General features: G+C 38.7%; 1 long non-coding RNA gene across 1 annotated transcript in view; it reads right to left on the reverse strand.

The window, feature by feature from the left end:
* The window catches only part of LOC120312237, a 54,628-nt gene that overhangs the window by 955 nt on the left and 32,950 nt on the right, over positions 1-20,723 (reverse strand). The gene's annotated exons all lie outside the window — the stretch shown is intronic.

Here is a 20,723-nt window from a genome sequence, read left to right on the forward strand (position 1 = left end):
TTTCTCCAAGCTTTCTACATTTCATAAGAGAGGATAGAATTATGGGAACAGATAACATAAGCATATCCTTCCTTTATGTTACATTGCCACAATCAAACGTGACTTTCAGGAGTTATCCCAAGGTCAGCTGCTTTTTGTTTTTCTCTTGAAAATTTTCTTTTTCTCTTGAAATTCAAGAGAGGAAAGAACAAACTAATTGTTTAGCACTGATGTCTGACAGTCATTGCTGGTGAACTGCTGGCTCTTGCCATAGAGAACATATATGTATGTTTCCCATTCTCTGCCCATTGGCTAATTTGGTTTTGAATCTCTCTCTCTCTCTCTCTCTCTCTCTCTCTCTCTCTCTCTCTCTCTCTCTCTCTCTCTCTCTGTGTGTGTGTGTGTGTGTGTGTCTGTGTCTGTGTGTCTGTGTATCACCACCCTTTGATTTAGAAGACTGGGGTTCAAATCCCACCAGTACATATTTTACCTTGGGCAAAGGCTGCCTTATGATCCATGTGCTTATCTTGGATATGAAAATAACACAAACATCGTTCAGATTAACAGAGTTTGCATCAGATGCTGGGGAATCAGGACAATCTGATGATAATTGGGCCATTGGAACAAACCATACACGGATAAGATAAAAGAACATTGAATTGATAGAACCAGTGCTTTTTTTTTAAAAAAAAAAAAAAGGTGCCAGAACTCATACATGTCATGCAACCCGCCTTGCCTATCCTACAAGGTTCCATCCAAAAAATGGTACCGGAACTCTATTCTGACAAAAAAAGCCCTGGATAGAACTCTACTATAACAGTAGACCATGAGAGGGCCATATAAAATGTATGAGTGAACTATGGATGGAGAGAAGACCTACATCTCCATTAACTTAAAAATTACTAGCTACACAACACTTCAGAATAATGAAGAGAAAGCTATTCTCACAACACGAGATAGTCCAACTATACATGTTATCCTGAACTCAAGAAAACTGGAAGAATAACTACAGCTGCTGAAGATGTTTGGCTACATGAGCAAGAATAGCAATATATACCACCCTTGAAAAATGAAGTTAGAGACTGAGATCAAGGCAATTCGGAAAGACATTAGTCACCTAGTGAAACTACAGAAGGGCAGGAGATTAAGGATGAGACTTGGCTACTGAAAAAATATAAAAGCCCAATTCTATACAAACTAAACCTAAACAGAGTCTCACTGCATTAAGGAGATACACTGCAGAAACAAAGAACAAGAAAGTAAAAGCCCTCTTCTTCAAAGAGCCATTCAAGATGTATTCCCAAGCCAGTAACAGCAGAGTCATCAAACAGCAGAAACTGAACAGTACTGGAAGAACATGGGCAAAATAGAAGATACATAATATTAGTGCAAAGTGGCTACAGCACCTGAGAATATACCACAGGAATCTCCCAAAACAGTGCATAAACCCTTAGCAACACAATAATCACAATGACTAGATGCAGATGCAAGTTCAAGAGTGGAATTACCATCAGCCACCTACTCTACATGGATGACATCAAGCTTTATGATAAGAGTGAATGAGACATTAACTTGTTGATCCAGCTGACACATACAGTATCTACAGGGAAGACATGGAGTATCATTTGGATAGGAAAAGTGTGGCTGGATTGGTAGACAAGAGAGATAAGGTAGTTAACATGAATGGGATGGAACTACCAGCATATTACATAACAGAAATACAGACCAGCTACAAATACTTTGGTCACATGACAATCACAATGAATAGGCAACGAAGACAGCAACATCTAAGTACCACCAAATAATTATGATAAAGAGTCAGCTCAATGGGAAAAACATTATCCATGCCAACATATACACTCTGGCAAGCAGGGCTTTTTTTGTCACAAAACACCCAGAACGGAGTTCTGGCACCTTTTTTGGATGGAACCTTGTAGGGTAGGCAAGGTGGGTTGTATAATGTGTGTGAGTTCTGGCACCTTTTTTTTTTTTTTTTTTTTTACAAAAAAAGCACTGCTGGCAAGCATCAGATAATCTGTGGTATAGCAATCTGATCAATGACACAGAAGTGGCTGATATGAAGACCCAGGAGCTCCTCATGATATTTGGAGGTTTTCACCCCAAGTCCAACATTCAGAGACTCTATACCAGCTGAAAACAGGACAAGTGGAGTCTGGTGAGAGTCAAAGCCATTGTTCTGGATGAAATCCAGGTCATCCAGGTGTAAATCAGTAAGATGGCACCAAAAGATGAACTGCTGAGAAAACGCCCAAGGCAACAGTAGACATAGGAGGAAGATCAAGCAGAGTAACTGCCACAACAAGGCCTTGTATGGGATGCATCACTGAAAGATAGCTGAAGCGGTTTACACTGTGAAATCTTACAAGTAGTTAGAAAGGGCTGGAGTACAAGACAGGACTAAGGCACTGATCATAGCAGTACAAAAACAGGCACTAAGCACCAGATCCATAGAAACAGACGGGTCTACCACACTAGGGCCGACAAGACCTGAGTGAAGACTGTGCAGAGAGACCATAGAAACCATTCAATACATAGTGTAAGGGTGTAAGATGCAGGCAGGAGTAGCATACACTGAATAACAAAACCAAGTTGCTGGTATTGTGTACAGGACCATTTGCACAGTTCTAAAGCTTCCCAAGTCCAGATGGGAGATTCCACAGAGGTTTATGGAAAATAATAGCATTAAGATTCTATGAAACTTCTAAATTCAAACAGCTAGGAAGGTGCTGGTAGTCAATCAAATATTGTGGTGGTAGACAAGACAATGGTGGTGATAGATATAGTGCTGTCCTGTAACAGCAACATTGGGAATAAGGAATATGAGCAGTTCCAAAAATATCAGGCCTGAAGGAAGAATTGGTGAATATATGGAAAGTAAAAGCCAAAGTGGTCCCAGTGGTAGTAAGAGTACTCAGGGCTATTACTCCTAAGCTGGGAGAATGGTTCCTGCCAGGATCCCAGACCTCTCTGTCCAGAACAGTTAAGGTACCATGCAGAAACCTCAATGTCCCACTTTTGGTAGAGGATCTGAGATTGAGGTAAAAAAAACATGTCACCAATAGGAGGTGAAGGATTTTTTAAAGCTCTGTCTATATATCTATGGATATTCTCAGTCATCCAAATCATGGTTTCTCAAAGGTGTTTTTCAGAAGGCAACTGGACTTTCTTGGCTTTTACTGAAGAAGCTTCTTGGATGAGAAACAAAACATTTTCAAGGAAAAACTAAGTAAGTCCAGTTGCCTTTTGAAGAGCACCATTGGGACATTTTGTCTATTTACTTGTTTTTGCATATCCATTCCTATCCCTTTCCTGTTTCCATTTTATATCTCATTTCTACATTAATTTTCTTACTTTATTAGGAGAGAAAATGTCAGCCCTAAATCTGAATGATCAAAATCAATCAGTTTAAATTCCTGATAACCCATTTGAAGCAAAAATCAGTATAAACAGCATACTGCATATAATGAAGTTCTTTATATTTTCCCCAGTTGTACCATTTCTCTACTTGTTTTCCTGAAGTAAACAGAATGAAATATGACATGTTTATTGGAATGTAGATTTTGTTTTAAAAGATAACTCCAGAGAAATACATAGTTCTACGAATGGAAGTATTTTCAGAAAAGATTCTGATTTAATTGAAACAGTTAATCATTTTGTAATGATTTTTTCCAAATTGATTAAAAATACCATCATATAAAATGATTAACATTGAAGATTTATTAGATACTGATTTTTTTATCTGATTTGCACAGTCTTCAAGCACTGCTATAGGCTTGATTATGCCTGCTATCTTCACATCATTGACCATTGCCACAGATGTCAGGTTTTTTGTCTTCTTCCTTCATATTCCTTTGCACAAGACACTTTAGAATTTCATTGCTACTTAGATTATTATAAATTTATTTCAAGCCAATTCATCAAGAACTGAGGAAAAATTTGAACTGGGTTTTGGAAGCAATGACATGGTTCTGCTGGGACAACTCATTTTAAATATACAGTCAATTGAGATTTGTTTTTCCTTTTGATGGTATAAGATTAAAATTAATCTTCAATACATTTAAAATAGAGCATAATATAATATATAAACACTTCAAAGAAGAAATACAGTAAATTCAATTAATTTCTAAGTTGCAGCAAATTTCAAATGCATTTTAATTAATTGCATTTTTCCATTGATACCATATTAATAGAACTATATTCAAAAAGTTAAAGTTCTAGATTTATTCAGATTACTTCAGTGATAAGAATTTGATATTGTAGAGTCAACATGTATTATTTTCCAAACTGGAATATATTTGATTTGATGTTTTTATTTTTATTTTTAAAAATGTGAATTATGTAAAATATTTACTCTATGTGCATTTTCTTAAAAAAACCTAATTTTCATTTTATTCATGGTCTAGAATGATGTGTTTTTGAAAAAGAACCTCTATATGTGCAATCTTGCAATCATAACTGTTTATGGCAGTAGCATCCAGGCAATCATATCTGAAAACAAGATTAACCAATTTTTCTTTGAATACAATATCCAAAGCAGTTTTTTTCAGAAGGTAATTGGACTTTGTTTTTCCTTGACTGTCAGAACTGAAGACACTTCAGACTTCAAGGTCTTCAAGGAAAAACAAAGTTCAGTTGCCTTCTGAAAAAAGCATCTTTGGGGCAACCATGGTCTTGATGACTGCGAATCTACATGGACTTTGAATACAATATTCTGGTTTTGAAATTCTGGTTTTGTCTTGTTGGGGACCATGAGAAAAAAAAATGGTAGAATAGGATGAAAATACAATGGATAATGGACTTTGGATGTACATTAGACTTGCCAAGAATGACAATCACTGCATTTTCTCCATGATTAGCATTTTACCTTGCCTGAAGTTTTCTGAAAGAAAAAAGACATTTTTTTAAAAAAAAAATATTCCCCATAAGTTTTTTGGCAGACTGAGTGAAGTATTATTGTGGCCTTAGGATAAAAAAATAAGATTTGTTTTGGGATTTTTTTTGTCTCTAAGTTCTCATTTTTTCCCAGTAGAGACAGCATTTTGTGTTTCGTTCTGTTGGATCATAAAACATTTCTGTTGCTTCAGGATTTGCCCAATTCAGAGAATCTGCTTGGACTGTTCGGATACAACATTCTAGGTTGGGTTGTTTTGTTTCCCAATTTGTGAAAATCATGCCTATCCCTTTCTACACCTTGCAATAATATGTAGAGTGATAAGAGAAGCAGTCATATGAAAACAGTAAAAACATTGCTAAAGTAATGTATGAACTGGCCCAGTATGAAGGAAAGTTATTTTAGTTTAAATATTTCTGCAATGCCTTACTGTCTTTGGTTATTTAAAATTGTGAGATGGCACTGCTAAATTCATGACAGCCTGATTCTGAACATCGGGGTGTACAAACTGCTGATTCAAAGACCGCCTCCAACATGTCAAGGCTCGACTCCAAATGTGGATGAAGGCAAAATCTGTTTTAGAAAGGAGTATCAGAAATGCTAGGGCATGTATTCAACACCAGTTCTGGGGAATAAAAAAGAATCATTATTTTTACTCTATTAATTCAAGGACTACAAATTAAATGCTGCAGAAATTTATGTTATCTCATTATCCTTTTTTATATACAGTAGTTATGCAGAAAAAAAATAGTATTTCAGATAAGTTAACAGTAATGATGTTTTGCAGCATACATTTTCTGTTTATTGCATTACAACCCATATTTGCTTGTTCCCAAAACAAAGGCTATTAACCTTTCAGTTTCTTATGATAGATTTGACATGTACATGTTTTGAAGCCTTCATCCTAGCAAATAAAAAAATCCTATAAACCAAAAGAGACTTCATCTATTTCATTTAAAAGCAGCTGAACTTCATCAATGCTTGTATTGATAATGGACTGAAAGCCCAGTAACAAAGTTACTAAGTTAATAAAAAGATATGTGGAGATATTTTAGTGCAAAGCATGGGATAATTTCATTGTTTTTTTTTTATAAATTATCCCATGTTTGGAAATATTCTGTATCTTCTTTCCCTTTCATTTTCAATGTAAGCCTATCCATTTCTGCACAATCCAAAATTTTCTGAATTGTGTCTTCTTCCGATGGTGTTTCTTCGTTTTTCCAATACTATGCAAATGCAATTCTCGCTGCTGTTAGTACATGTAATATTAAATATATACATTTTTTGTTATAGTTCTCTGTAATTATATCTAAAAGAAATAATTTTGGCTTGAAATCTACATGTTTTATTAACATTTTCTGTAACCACATGTGTATTTTTAACCAAACTTTTTTTTGCTTTAGGGCATGTCCACCAAAGATGATAGTACATGCCTGGCTTTTGCCTACATTTCCAACAATTACTAGACATATTTTTAAACATTTTTGCTAATCTTGCAGGTGGTAAATACCATCTATAAAACATTTTATATAGATTTTCTTTATGATTAGTTTTCTTGTTATTTTGTAATTTCTTTCCTACAAGTTTTACCATTTTTCTAATTCTACATTATGCCCAAAAAGTTTTGCCCAAGTTATCATTGTTTCTTTAACTTGTTTGTCTTCCATCTTTAACAAAAAATTTCTTTTGCTTTTTGTAACAATTTCAATCTTAATCTGGCTTTATTCCCTTGCCAGGTAAATTTCAAAATCAATTCATTTAAGTAGCAAAAAAAAATTCTCTAATTTTATAAGTATTGTTTGGAACAGGAAAAGTAGTTTTGGTAAAATATTAATTTTCACCATTGCTATTCTTCCCAAGATTGATAGTTGTAAATTTTTCCATCTTTCCAAATTGATTTTATTTGTTTTAATGGTTTGCAGAATTTTATAAAAGCCTACAAGATATACTAAGCCCATTAATGCAAGCAGTATGTAATGAAGTATTAGTGGAGGTCAAACTACCAAATATATGATAGAAGCCAATCTTACTTTAATACTAAAAGAAGGTTCAAACTTGACTCAGATAAAGAATTATACACCAATATCTTTATTAAATGTAGATTACAAAATTTTTGCTTCAACATTAGCAGAAAGACTGAAGAGATTTTTGATTGAATTTATACAACCAGATCAAAATGGATTTTTACCAAAGAGAAAAATAAGGAACAATCTAAGAATGATCTTAGATTCTTTGGAATATTATGAAATGCATTCAGGGAAACAAATAGCATTATTTTTTTAAACGTGCAAAAAGCTTTTGATAATGTCAGCTGGCAATTTATAGTACAACAATTAAGCTATATAGACTTTGGAGAAAACTTTATAAATATAATTAAAACAATTTAACATAGACAAACAGCCAAAGTAATTGTAAATTGAGATTTTATAGACAATTTTAATATTAAAAAAGGCACAAGTCAAGGGTGTCCACTATCTCTATTATTATTTATTTTAACTCTGGAAGTGCTGAATAGAAATGTTAGACAGGACCCAGAAATTAAAGGTATGGAGATTAAAGATGAAAAATATAAATTACAAGCATTTGCAGACATTTGTTATTTATTTTAGAAGATTCCCTTGGAGACAAGCCCTAAATTATTGACAAAGATTGAAGAATTTAGAGAAGTAGCAGGATTGAAAATAAATAGAGAAAAGACTAAAGTGATAGTGAAAAACCTTACAGATAGACAAAAAAACCCCCAATTGTCAGAAAAAACAGATCTCCAGATAGTCAAGAAAGTTAAATACCTGGGGGTATACTTAACATTAAAAGGGTCTAATTTCATTGTTGTTGAGTAACATGTAATCTTGAGAAAAAATTGCTAGTCCATAGTCCATAGATTGCCAGAACATGAAACTACCATATTTTCTGGCGTATAAGACGACTTTCTAACCATGCAAATCTTCCCCGAAGTCGGGGGTCGTCTTATACGCCAAGTCGTCTTATATGCTGGAAAATACGGTTTCTCTTTTCTCTTTGCCATGTATTCTCTCACTATCAGTTGTCCAACTTTGATTCAGTATTGAAATAAATATTCTGAGTTAAGCAAGACTCAGGTTTTGGATAAACTTTTTGGAATTTATTGATATATGTGTGTTTGTGTCTCTGTGTGTAGCAATAGCACTTAGACTTATATACCGCTTTATAGTGCTTTACAGCCTGCTTTAAGTGCTTTATAGAGTCAGGTCCCCATTTTACTGACCTTGGAAGGATGAAAGGATGGGTCAGATATAAGCTGGTCAGGATGCATATGTGTATGTATATAGTGTACATATATGTGTATTTATATATATAAACAAATCACTGAAACTGAATTTCACAACTTAAAATTATATTAATTGCATATCTAGCTGGATAGAATATAGATTACAGTGCATAACCTTCAGTGAACATGCCTTCATCTAACTTCTTTGCCTACAAAATCAGAATATACAGCCATCTGAAAGTATATTATCATCTGCAATGACTTTTTAAATGAGGTTATTATTTTTTATTTTTTTCAATTCTTTGTTTATGTTTGTTGTTAATGATGATTTCAATAGAAGAAAGTGCTGCCAGGATGTCTGAATGGAAAGAATAAATGTGATTATTATATAAATAAATGTTTTCTAGAGACAAGTTTGATTCAAATCATGTGAGTAGATTATTGCCTTCATATGGCCAATGAGTTTATTTCATGCACATCCTACTTCCAGTTTATGATTTTCTGTATTTAAGATAAATAGGTACCCTATTAAAAAGAATAAAGCTGACTCAGCTTCTTTCTGCAAGAGAATTAAAGTTTAGAACATTGTAGTTTAATTTGATTTTTTAATTCATTTTTAAAGTAAGAGATTCTAGACTAAAGGTTGTCTGGTATTTTTAGCTGTGAGGCCTAACAAATCTCAAAATTAAAACAAATGAGTGTACATAAGGACACCAGCTTTAATGAGTTTGTGTTAATTATCTTTCTCAATATGTATTTGTGGGTGTTTTATTTTGGCTTGCTCTATTCCATCTAAAATCAAGGGAAAGTTATAAACAAAATATTGTATGAACAAATGAATACTTTTGCTCAGTATTCAGATATTCATGCAAGTTATGTTCAGCTTATTCATGTCGGTTTGGCTGAACATACAGCAGATTGTCATCAGCTATGAGTTTATTTTGACTCAAAATGATCTAAAACTTATATTTGCTTTTCTGAAATCTTAAACTAGATGGCTTTTAATGTTTACCTCAAAATAAGTTGAATATGATGCCTTTTCCTATTTTGTAAACCTTTTCTTGTCTTTATTGGCCATGCATACTCCAGTCTTTCTTCACCAAACATGTTCAGTTAGAAATGCTAGTTCAGGGGTCTGCAACCTTAAACACTCAAAGAGCCACTTGGAACCATTTCCCAGAGAAAACACTGGGAGCCACAAAACTTGTATGCACATGCGCGCGCTCACACCCACACCCACACCCACACCCAATGGATGGGGAGCTTAATTGAAGAGTTTAATTAAAAAGAAATAGAGGCTGCCGTGCATGAGTTCTCTCTCTCTCTCTCTCTCCTCTCCCTCTGTCTCTTTCTCTCTCTTTCTCTCTTTCATCTCCCTCTCCCTCTCTTTCTCTTATTCTCTTTCCTCTCTCTCTCCCTCTCTTTCTTTTCTCTCCCTCTTTCTTTCTCTTTCTTTCTTTCCTCTCCCTCTCTCTCTCTTTCTCTTTCTCTCTTCCTCTCCCTCTCTTTCTTTCTCTTTCCTCTCTTTCTCTTTCCTCTCTCTCCCTCTCTCCCTCTCTTTCTCTCTTTCCTCTCTCTCTCTCTTTCTTTCCTCTCCCTCTCTCTTTCTCTCTCTTTCCTCTTTCTCTGACACACATTACTGAGCTGGCTCTCTCCTGCCCTTCCTGCTTCCTGCTTCCTGCAGAAATACAGCAAAGGGAGGAGCCCCACCCCATAAGTTTGTTAGCTCCTCAGAACAGCATGAGGCTACTCTCTTTTTTACACACACACACAAACACACACAGACAGAGAGAGAGAAACAGAAAGAGACAGAGTGACAGAGAGAGAAAAGGGAAGTGCAAGTAACTCTCTCTGTCTCTGTCTCTCTCTCTGAAAATGGCAGAGGAGGCTGGGAGCCACAGCAGAAGGATCAAAGAGCCACATGCAGCTCTGGAGCCATGGGTTGCCAACCCGTGTGCTTGTTAGAGTCATCTTCAAAGAGTGTGAAAGAAAACAGAGGACCTGAAATATACTTTAAAAATAGAAGAGTTTTACAAGTCATATGTTTGCCAGCAGTGGTCATTATGATCTCTTCAGCCTTGTCTGGAAACTTTTTTTTAAGGTGTTGCTGTTAGTTCAATAAAAAAAGTAGCAAAAATGTCAAAACTCTTTTTTATGTCATAATTACCTAATTCAGATATGATTCCAACACTATGTGATCATCTGGAACTTTTTAGGCATAAAATACTAAGAACAATTCTATAAATTAAGTCAGGATTAGCTCATGTAAGAAATAACAATGTCCAAGTATATTTGAAACAGCCATCCCTGAGAATTCATATTACGTTTTTTCTATAATTAATTTTTCTGTTATTCTTTCTCTTTCTAAAATCCTAAGGTAAATGTTGATCATTGGCATAGTTGGAATAAAATATCACATTAAAAACTGGGAGCCACAAAGTTTATAGAACTGTATAAAATGGAGGGGTCAAAAACCTAGAAGGAAATACCCTTGTCTGAGCAGTTCAATAAACCAGGCATTACTGACAGCTGCAAAATTTCTAGTCCCTTAGTGGGAGAGAGTCTAAGGAATGAGAGGGAAATGGGGTGGCCTACTTTGGAGGAAAGAGTGATAGCTGACTGGAACATCAAACAGGACCATTCCAGATCAGATTTTGTTTTCCTATGCAATACAACATAGTTTTAAAGAATTAATGTTTCTGTTTTTCAGAATAGAGTCAAACCATCTTATAGTATGACTTTCAAATCTAATATTTGGCATGTGCTTCAAAGCAAAATTAGTTGTCTGCTGAATTGTGATTTTTTTTAATCCATTGAAATTTAAATGAGACTCCACATTATGCAGTTGGCAAAATTTAAGTCTTATTGCCTACCTTCCTTATCAGAGAAAAGGATGGGAGGCAGGCCTTCATTTAAATTTCAACTGAGGTGTCCTACTATTTGGGTCTGGTGCCACATGTGTATTGATTTTAAACTCTACTTTTCATTTATCTGTTCCAATTTGTATCCATACTGTATTGAACTGGGTCTAGAATACCATCATTGTGTATCCAGATGTTTGGCATCATGCATCAAATGTACCCTTTGTTCCAGTAGCTTGACATTAGAATGTAAGACAAGTTAGGAGCAAATACATTTCAGTTTTCAAAGGTTTTATAATAACCCTTTTGAACACTGTCAAAGCTATTAACATTAGAAGTTGTGCCACTCTGGTACAGTAGTTAAAATGCTAGATTAGAAGCTGGAAAACCATGAATTCTGGTCTTTGCTTATGCATAATAGTCAACTGAATGATTTTGGCCAATCAGTGTTGATATGAGGGAAATAGGAAGTGGAAACTTTGAGTTGGACAGAATAAAGGCTGAATATAAATCTAACAATAATAATCTTCACATTACTGATTCTGAATAAATAATATTCAAGATTTACAGCATCAACTCCTCACTGCATTACAGCTAAGATGCATATTGCATATATGTAGGCATGTGTATAACATTTTGGCGTTATGAGAAGAGCTGTAAGAAAATGACCTTTTGAAATTATTCATCCTATCTGCAAGCAAAGAATTATTTCACCCACTCCCAGGAAAACATTTGCAGTTTTTATGGCAGAAGCAGCATGGCTTCTGTTTATCTGAGTCTGCTGCTATTGCAAAAGGCAGCAGCAAAACTGCCAAGACTGAATTTTTCATTATGCTTTAAACTAGCTTCATTGTTGGGAGGAAAAGGGGCGTTGTCTTACCTGAACGCCTTTTCTCAGCATGATGATGGAGAACCCATGGATGGGTTGTCTTAATCTATCTGCTCCAATTAGACTAGGTCTGAAATTTAGCACCACCTCCTCTGTGCCAACTGCACCTCAGTTTTAGGCTAAGGCGATACTCAGACTTTAGTCCGATGCGTCTGAACAATATGGGAACCAGGCCAACTGACCTAATGGGAGGGAGTGGATTCTCCATCATCATGCTGAGAAAAGGCATTCAGGTAAGACAACGCCCCTTTCTCCAGCATGATTGGATGGAGAACCCACGGATGGGACATACCAAAGCCCTGTGTCCCTAGGGTGGGGAATTAGATTGGGCCTGGGTCCCATCTGATGTTAATGCGTGTTCTAGAAACTTGCGGCCAAATGAAGCCATAGAAGATGCATATATATCCATCGTGTAGTGACAGACAAAGGAAGAGGGCGATGCCCATGTTGCTGCTCTACAAATTTCTTCTACGGAGGCCTGAGTAGACCAGGCAGCTGTAGTAGCTGCGCCCCGGTGGAATGGGCTTTGATATGCCTGGGAGCTCGCAGTGACTGAGTCTGGTATGCCAGAGAAATACAAGCTCTAATCCACCTGTGTATTGTGGGTGAAGAAACCCTCTGACCTAGTGATGAAGGGTGATAGGACACAAACAGAGCCTCTGTTCTGTGGAACGATGAGGTTCTCTGTATATAACAACATAAAGCCCTGGGCACATCCAATTTTTTCCACTGAACCTCTATGTCATTAGATGGGTTAGGACAGAAGTCTGGCAAAACTATTTCCTGAGATCTATGATACAAGGACTTAACCTTAGTCACGGAGGAGGGGTCTAGCCTAAGGTTTACCCTGTCCTTATGGAAAGTACACAGGTCCTTCCTCACTGAAGAGCAGCCAGTCCAGAGATCCTTCTGGTTGAAGTTACAGCAACAGGAAGTGCCACCTTCATCGATAACTGTTTGAATAAACAAGTGTCAATAGGTTCAAAGGGTGTGAAACAAGAGCCTATAAAACCGGATGAAGATCCCATGAAGGGTATCCATGTAGAGTTGATGGGTTGGCGTTGTTAGCTCCTTTTAGGAAGGAGCGTATCATAGGGTGATGTGTTAAGGATTCATTACGGCAGGAAATAACTGTGGCAAGTGTTCCTACCTGCCTGTGGATGGTGCTTGTAGAAAGCCCCTTGTCTAGGCCATCCATCAGGAACTCCAAGATAACTGGCGTTGAAACCACCAAAAGGTCAATTTTGAACTGAATACCAATTACAGGAGCCTCTCCACATGGCATCGTATATTCTATTCATCGAGGGTCGCCTGGATTGCTGAATCATAGCTATGACTTTCAACGAATATGAGGCTCGGCCTAAGTCCTGCCTCTGAAGTGCCAGACGGTTAACTGGAGCCTTTGAGGGACTGGTTGACGTAGTTCCCCCTGAATGAGGGAAATGCGATTTGCTGGGACCTTCCCTGGAGGGGATGCGGAGAGCTCCATTAGGTCGGCGAACCAAGAGCGTCTCGGCCAATGCGACGCAACCAGGAGGACCTCTGCTTGTTTGCAAAGGATCTTCCTGATTGTGGCAGGAAGAAGCGGCAGAGGAGGGAAGGCATAGAGCAGTTCCCTGGGCCAGGGACTGCGGAGCGCATCTGTTTTCTCCGCTGATGGAGATGGGAACCCGGAAAGGAATCTGGGAAGTTGTGAGTTGGTGGGGGAGGCAAAAGGTCTAAGGTTGGGGAACCAAACCTGTCCACGATCTCTCTGAACACCTTCGGATCCAGCTGCCATTCGGAATGGTCCATGGTTGCTCAGTTCAGTGAGTCCGCCTGCTGGTTGGTCACTCCGGATATGTGCTCCGCCCTGATGGAGGCAAGATTCAGTTCCGCCCAGGACCCCAGCAATTTGGCCTCCTGCATGAGAGGCCTGGACTTTGTCCCCCCTTGTCTGTTGACATGGGCCTTGGCTGTAATGCTGTCGGTTAAAATCAGGACATGTTGGCCCTGTACTATATCACTGAATTTCTTTAGGGCCATATGTATGGCTCTGAGTTCCATCCAGTTTGTCTTGTTTTTTAGGTCCTGTTGGACCACCGACCTTGAGCCCAGTGCGTGTGGAGGTGTGCCCCCCACCCAAGCAGGCTTGCGTCTGTGGTAATGGTAATCCTGTCTGATTCTTTGAATTCTGCTCCCCGTGACAGCGCCGGGGAGTCCCACCATCGAAGGGAGTTCAACACCGGTCGTGGAACTCGGACCTTCTGGTGGGATGTGCTGGTGTGAAGTCTCTGAAATGGAAGGAAAGGCCACTGTAATTCTCTGGCCTGGAGGTGTGCCCATGGCACAATTTGCACGCAGGACCGTCTTCCCCAGTAGCTGTGATAGGGAGGCCAATGTGCCTACTCTGTCCCTTCAGATCCGACATACAAGGGTCTGAATAGAGTTCCATCGCTCCTGAGATAGGTAGGCCGTACAATTGTCCATGTCTATAACAGCGCCCAAATGGAGGAGCTGGGTTGTTGATACAGTATGACTTTTCTAGAAATTAACAGAAAACCGTGCTCCTGAAAAACCTTGATGGCTAGGGCAAGGTCTGACTGAGTGTTTTGGAATGATGATGACTGAATTAGTATGTCATCTAAATAGCATTGAATTCTGATTGGAACTTGTCTAAGGTGAGCTCCGAACACTGCCAGTACCTTTGTGAATACCCTCAGTGCCGATGAGAGGCCAAATGGTAGGGCTCTGTACTGGTAGTGGCGTTGGGCATAGCTGAATCTGAGGAATTTGCTGTGGTCAGATAAATGGGAATGTGTAAATATGCCGCATTTAGGTCTATTGAGGTACGAGAGTCACCTTGCCTGATGCTGGCCAGGATTGATTGAAGTGATTGCATCTTAAACTTCTTATACCTCAAGTAAGGTTTAGACCTTTCAAGTCTAAGATTGCCCTCCAGCCCCCCAAAGTCTTAGGGATGACGAAGAGGTTTGAGTGAAACCTTCATCCTTCATGGTCTTGTGGTACTGGTTCAAATGCTTGTATTTGTAATAATGAGCTATGGCCTCTGACATAAGATCAGCCCTGGACCTGCTCGTTGGAATAGGGCAAGAGCGGAATTTGTCAGGTGGTTGAGAACAAATTCTAGTCTCAGACCTTGGATGACGGTGTCTACCACCACGCATCTGCAGTGGTTGCTGCCCAAGTGCTGGAATAAAGGGCCAACCGGCCTCCTAAGGGAGGTGAGACTGTGAGATCACTTGCCTCATTTAGAGGAACGGCCCCCCGCGCCTCGAAGGGGCCGCTTGGCCTGGATCTGTGGTCTGCTTCTGTATGCTAAACGATCCTTGAAAGGAATAGAGAGATGCCCAGGCCCAGTCCCAGGATGGAGGTGGTCGAAAGGACTGTCTCCTGTAATTGTTCTGTGACATGAGTTAACCAGAGTTTTACGTTTGTCCTTACCTTCAGTTAAGTATGGTTCTAGTGCCTTACCAAAGAGATGTCCACCTGTGTAAGGTTTAGAGGCCAGACGTCACTTGGCCTTGGTGTCTGCTCACCAATTCCTGGGCCAAGGGAGCCTTCACGCTGAGATGTCTGCAGCGATGGTCCGGACAGTGTATCTAGCCATGTGCCGAGAAGCGTCAGCTAGGAACTGGGATGTAGCCACTAACTTACCCAGATTTTGGTGAGCTCTGAGCTGGTCCAAAGGGATCATGTCCTGGAGCTCACATAACCCAAGGACTGAAGCCCTGGTGAAGAAGGCCATGGATGTTGCCGCCTTTGTTGCCCAGGCTGATGCCAGATGGGACCTACGCAATGCGGAGTCAATCATTTTATTCTCTGCCCTAAGTGTCTCATCTATATCCCCAGGATGTTAGCATTGGAAAACAATGAGTTCAATGATTCATCAGTCTCAGGAATCTCCAATAGGGAGGTCAGGGAAGGGGCAACATTGAATAATGTCTTCTCTACGGTACCAGGACTTGAGAGGGGTCCTAAATTCTCCCATGTTTTTGAACCATATTGAGAAAAAAAAGGGGATATGATTCTGAGAGGCTAAGGGCTCAGTATATATGGCATGGGGACCCTTGGATGTTGCAGGTGGGGCCTCCTGCTCTTGAGAGAGGTTTGCAGTTGTGCAGGCCCTGATTAGCAGGGAATTAAAGTGAATGGTCAAAGAGACCGACAGGAGGGGTGGGGTCAGATGAAGTGATACCTTCGTCATCTGACATAATCAGGCACGATGGTTCAGCCCCTGTTGATTCTAGATCTGATGAAGGTTCATCCATGATATCTGGAGATTGGGAATGATACATGGATTGTGGGGGTGGCTGTTGGGCATTGGAAGCCATGAATTGAGCCACAGCCTGGGCTATCATGGACTGAAGGTAGTCCAGGTTTAGAGTCTGGTTCTCAGGAGGGCAAAGCCCTGCTGCAGTGGCCTGAGGGCCCAAATTAAGGGTATCCTGGCTAGTCAAGCCTGTCCCTGGGGCCGCCCTTGTGTCTGATTATATTTGGGAAATTCCCCTGGGGGGGAGACCAGGCCCTTGGGGCTGAGGCACAATGTGAGAAAAGGGGTTCAAAAATGGGCCTTCCCGTTGTGCCTGTCTGACCTGGGGAACCTCTGTGGATTAGTGGTTTCCCTGCGTGACTTGGCTCGTTTGGGGTTATTCTTTCCACTTGCCTCAGTAGGATGATTCCTCTTGGCCGGCGATGGTAGATTTTTCTGCCATGATGAATCTGTTTTGGGCTCAACCTCAGCAAAACGACCCCCCCTCAGCGTTATAGCTTACTAAGGGAGCCCACAGAGATGATCCGGCCCGGTGAGGGGGGTGGGCCATGGGGGGTTGGTAGGCACTGCGTCCTTCCGGAACGAGCTGACCCTCCCCAATCCAATCACTCTTGTCCAATGATAAGGTTGATCAATCTAGAGGCCTCTGTCTCAACTTGTCAGAAAGCTGCCTTCTGGAATGATCCTGCAGGCAGTCTGGGCCTCTGTAAGTTCCAAAATGGCGGCCGGGAGGTAATTCAAAATGGCGCCCGCAAGCTCTGCGCGCCAAAAACGGCTGTTAGAAAGGAGGCCTTGAGGCCTGAGGCCTAAACTGTGATGAGCCCTCGTTCCTGAGAATCGCCTGGGCTCCTAGCGCAGCGGAGGCCTGAATTGTGGTGAGCCCTCGTTCCGAAGAATCGCCTGGACTCCTAGCGCAGCGGAGGGTGTTAGGATGGTCAGCTGGGAGACACTGAGGCTGGCCAAGGCCGATAATGCATCCAGGCCTCAGAATTAGGTGAGCTGAGAGAGGCTGAGGCAGGCCGAGGCGTAGAAAGGCCTCCAGGCTCGGAAAATTGGATCGGTGCCAAAAACTTTCTCCTGCTGCTGGGGCAGTCTGCTGAGGCAGAGGGACCTAGAAAAGGCTCCCTCCAGGCCTGACGAGCCTCGTTGTCGCTTGCAGAGCCCCCTAGTCAATTGGCAAGCTTACCCCTGCCTCTAAGGCCTCCAGGCTCTGGTTAGAAGAACGGAGCCTCTGATGCAGAGGAACGGCCCCTGGTAGGAGATTTCTCTTGCTTCTGGGAATCCAATTTTCAAGCTGATTGTGAAGCTGAAAGGCTCTCAAAGGGAGAAAGGGAAAGTTTTCCCCCCCCCCAAAGGGAGGTTTGTCAGCCTGTCAGCCTGCTAGGCTACAGGTTGGGATGATCACTGGAAAAAAAAAATTCTTTTTTTTTTAAATTATCAAATCTATTAATAAAAATGGTTAGCACTAAGCTAAAGGGAATAAAATAAAATAGGAATACACAGTCTTCTGCTCCAGGAGCGAAGAAAAAATGCGTCTTAGAGCAAAGAGACTAAGTCTAAAACTGGGGTGCAGTTGGCACAGAGGGGGCGGTACTAAATTTCAGACTTAGTCTAATTGGAGCAGATAGATTAAGACAACCCATCCATGGGTTCTCCATCCAATCATGCTGGAGAATGGCTCTTTCAAACTGAATTTTAAAAAGTGATAGACAATATTCATAGAAAATTCTGTAATTTGTATGCAAAGGGAAAGAATGAAGGATAAAAAATGAAATACATGTACCATTGACCCAAATTATTCTATTCCATATTTCAGAAGTTCAAAGAATGATTTTCTTAAAGCCAAGGTAAAAGTTCATAAACATGATGCAGGATGCAAAATTGGAACCTCTTGATCTGCATAATTGGGCTTACTGCCAATGGTCATTATTCATTGTAGCTCTATTAATTCTTTCTCATGTTCATCTTCTAGACCAGTCTTTCCAATCTGAGGTTTTATAGATATAGTGGGACTACAAATCTTCAAATTCTTAGTCAGAATTAGATGCAGCAGGTTGAAGAAGGATACATCAAACATTTAAAGTAATATGTTGAAATAGATATCACATACCCAATTTGACAGCTCAACCCACCAGCTAAATAATCAGCAATTGTATTGATGTGCTATAAAGGAAAAAAAACAACTGCACATTATCTGCTAGAATGATGGTTTATACCCATCAGTTGAATACTGAGTTTTGAAAGAAAGTTATTTTTAGTTCTTAACTAAGAACTAAACTATTTTAGCTAATGTTAAAAAAACAGTTTCCAGAAAAACATATACTGGGGGGAAAATTCAAGGTAAATGAAAATTGTTTATTCACAAGCTGCCACTGTGAATCAGCATGTAGCTATAAAAGCCACTGCAAAAGTTTAAAGGTCTTCATCTAAATGAAGTTTTCTTGAAATGCTTGAAATGGGAAAACACAATGTTTGAATAAAAGATTAGATTTGACTAGTTTTCCCCAGCCTTGTACTTTCAAGTTTTGTGGTGACTGTAATTTCTAGATTTCTGCTGTCCTTGTATATCTGGAGGTGTTATATTAGGAAGCCTGGGTTAAATCACCATTAGCTTAAATGTTTGAGAACAATTTTAAATGACTTTGCTATATGTTATCTCTTCTCCTTCCTTTTTATTTATTCATATCCTTGAATGAACATCTATAGTGCATCATATTCCTAATCTGTTCAAGATAGATTAGGATAGGAATGGATACAAATTACAGGGAAGCAAATTTTAGTTAGTATGCACTGAATTCTACAAGCTATTCAGTGGATATTGTGGGTTCTTCTTCACCAAAGATAATTAAGAATAGATGAAATATTTAAATATGAGTTCATTGTAGTAACAGTTTTTATAGTTCATTATCTACAAAAGCAGCATTTGACAGGTTCAGAAAGATATGTTTTAAAAAGTATATCTTTATTTTGATAATTTTAAAGGGAATCATTAAAATGTCATGTTTTTCAGACAAATATTTGCTGCTCATTTAAGAGCTATAACAGATTAATTTGACCTAGAACTATTTGGAAAAAAAATGCTCTATACATATAAATGACAAATATTTAACAAAATATATTTTATAATTAAAACACCATAATCAAGTCATAATTGCTATTGTCATTGTATATGGGAAAAATAAAAGTAACAACAGAATGTTTGAGTTTTGTTTATTTGGTTTTTTTTTCTGTGTGCGTTTGAGAGAAAGGGGGAAGTTTGTGAGGCTATCAAGTTATGTGGATTAGCCTTCTCAAGAACATCCAATTGGATTCACTTCTTAAATTTATCTATTATGACCTAATTCATCACATATTATAATGTAGTCTAAACTAGATCTGAATTCTTTTAGATCATTGATTTGATTAATTTGATTAATTTATTGCTTAAGGAAGTGCCTAATATAGAGTACAACAAACTGGTAAAGAGAATGAGCAATAATTTCAGATTCTATCTCTGTCTTGTGGGACCATAAGCAAGACTTTTATTCTTCTGTGTCTTAGCACTGCCTTCTGCAATATCTAACACTGAGCTGTGTTAAAATAATGCAGTTCTGAAGTTGGTTGATCCTTTAATATTGGATACATTTGTATTTTTAATTAGTTTTGATAATATAATAAAATTAAATAACAAGATATTGCATATGAACTGTTTTGAACATGCTAAAGGTTATTTACATTATAGAAAAAGCAATTTTGACCAGAGTTGTCTTTTAATTTTATTTTTGATAAACTTCTCAATGAAATCTGTGCATGAAACAAAGTACTAGGTCTTTGTCATGTAAATTGTTTTTCATTCAAAATACTAACTTAATATTTCTTTTATTTCTTTTCATTACATGGCTGATTTAATGTTGTCTGGGAACCATTAAAATATATCTAATGTTCTCTTTAAGTACATATGTATAACTAATGCTAGGCAACTGTTGGATGCCTTTGTAGAAGAAATAAAACAATAGGCTTTTCCAATTATCAATCACAGTAGTTTAATAAGATCTTATTTCAGTATTTCCACTGACATTTGACTCCGCCTTTTGATACCAACTAATACTGAGCTTTCATTGCTCACAAAGCTCACAAAAGGTGAAGGTATGAAAATAGATTTTTGATTAGCAGGCTATATCTTTCTCATGACCTTGGATGTGGCAATGTGGCAAGATGCTAAAAGTAAGACAGCTACAGGAAGTTAATTTTCTTTTCTGTGACCGAGTGTTCCAAATTAAGAAACAGATATGCGAGGTGATGGGAATGTCTATCTTTTTATCCATTGGCTTTTTTTATCATGCCCTTCCCATTATTTAATTCAAACTTCACACTTTATTTTCCTATTTGGAAGTATGTCAAATGGATATAAAGTTTCTCCTATTCTTTTCACGACATGCCAACCTTTCAGCATAGCTTGTGTCTTAAAAACTGAAACATCTGGAAAGAGGTAAATATTTTATTTCTTTCTCCAAGGTTGGATGCCCTGGTAAAGAATTACAGCTTTAGAGTATCATAATTAATGAAATCATGTCAAGTTACAC

This window comes from Crotalus tigris, unplaced genomic scaffold (assembly GCF_016545835.1).
Source record: "Crotalus tigris isolate CLP2741 ecotype Arizona unplaced genomic scaffold, ASM1654583v1 scf7180000018468.2839379, whole genome shotgun sequence".
Taxonomy (NCBI): Eukaryota; Metazoa; Chordata; class Lepidosauria; order Squamata; family Viperidae; genus Crotalus; species Crotalus tigris.